This window comes from Ranitomeya variabilis, chromosome 4 (genome assembly GCF_051348905.1).
Source record: "Ranitomeya variabilis isolate aRanVar5 chromosome 4, aRanVar5.hap1, whole genome shotgun sequence".
Classification (NCBI taxonomy): domain Eukaryota; kingdom Metazoa; phylum Chordata; class Amphibia; order Anura; family Dendrobatidae; genus Ranitomeya; species Ranitomeya variabilis.
The window spans coordinates 550090973-550093008 of NC_135235.1; positions in this window are offsets into that span (position 1 = coordinate 550090973).

Sequence of the window (2036 nt, forward strand, 5' to 3'; positions counted from 1 at the left end):
CTCATTATACACCTCTATAAGTATCTAGTGAAGCAGTACACAATGTGTTTTTAGCATTGCAGTTTCCTCAGATTGTTAGCTCTTGTGAACAGGGCCCGTGCAGTTGTAGTCTTAACGTATTACTTTCTAATATGTTTTTGTACATTGCTGTAGTCATTCCCTCTTGGACACGATTTATCTGCATCCGTATTTTTTTCTGCAAACGCACGGAACTGCATCCTGATCAGAATTTGGTTGGAAATATCAAATTCTGACTTCTGGGGCAGAGGGGAAAGAGGAGAGGGAAGAGACTGGTGAAAGTGAAAGGGAAAAAAAAAAATGGGGCTCCGAGCCTGCGCAGTATGACATCCACATGCAGATTGGATTAAGGCATCCTGATTCGGGGCGTCTACATTGACAATCGGATCTTTTTTGGACACGCTGCCACGTACCAGGATGTCTGCAGATTTTTCTAACACCCAAAATTCGCAACAAGCTGCGTTTTCGGAGCACATGAAAAATTCTGACGCATACTGATCCTGATACGTCCTGATGCAAACGCAGGTCCATGCCTCCCTATGTTAAGTGTAGGGATGCATCAGGATCGGGATGGATCAGGATTGCTACACATCACAACACACCGTGCCAAAGCGCTAGTGTGAAAGCAGCCTCACCCGTGCAGCCCCTAACCAGGAGCCCCATGTTATATACAGGCTCCCAATACATTTCATTACCATTAGCACGCTATAACATAGGGCACAGCCCTTCTAGTGCGGCCACTCGCTGTATGACAGCACAGCATGCAGAGTCTACATTATGTCTGCATCCTGCTCCCATACAGTTTCATCATTTTCCCATACAGCACATCCCTTGCTTCCCAGCATGCTCAGTTCCGCATAACAGATCCCTGCACACGGAATCCTATGGATCCATGCATGTCCTGGATTCGTGCTCCATGGTAATTCCAGACGTGTTGCCACGGGTCCGTGCGTGTCCCTGTGCCTGCGTGTTTTTCAGACGACACAAAACTGCAACAAGTTGCGTTTTTGTGCGTCTGGTAAAATATGCAAACACACGGATCCGTGGGAAACCGGTGACAACTGGATGCACACGCAAGTCCCATCCGTCACCACTGAAAGTCAATGGAGATGAAAACGGATCTGTGTGAAGCCATTATCACACAGATTGCAGAATATGCAAGTGTGAAACCAGCGTAACTCTATGATTGGAGCTGTACTAGATCTCGCCACAGGTTCTGCCTAAAATCACTTTATATTACTTATTACCCTACCCTCAGCAGCTACAACTGATGTCGTCCATCCTCCTCCCTGTAGTGTTCCTGTCCTGAATCCTCCTCAGTCCTGACTAATACTATGATACCACACAATCTGCCGAGTCCTCCTCCTATACACACTATATATACAGTATATGCCATGGATGAGGCCAGTAAAGTATATCTTTATTTGGGACTAAGGTAACTCAGATCCTGACTCCAGCACTGAAGGATGGTGTAACACTAATGCTTGCAGTCTGGGGGCACTGAAGGGTTAACACTAGGAAGCCCTTTTTGTTTCTTTTCCCATCCACCCTGTCCTGTGCTTGTCTGCACCATTTCTCCAGTACTCACAAACAGTCCACAGCTAATTCTCTCCTCAGTGCTCCTCCCACACGAGTCACAGTCTTCAGCCAAGAAAGGCTGCGCGGTGATGTGCTGTATGCTATGCCCACAGTTGGGCAAAGCATAATGCGCACAGGCACAAGAGCCGAATGCACTGCGCAACTGCAAAAAAATAGCGCGATCTGTGCGATTCACAGATCGAATTTACGTCAGACACGCCGAGGAGCGGGGGGAGAAACAGTGATTTAACCACGCCCATTTGACCAGACCAGCGTGATTGACAGGCGAAAACAGCGACTTTAGTAAGGTATTTCGGCAGCATAAGTGGGGAATTGGGACAAAAAATACACTATTGTAAAGCACAGCTCAGGCCCTATTTAACGGTATTTTTATCTCATTGAAAAAACGGGGTGACAGGTTCCTTTTAAGTAAATCATGA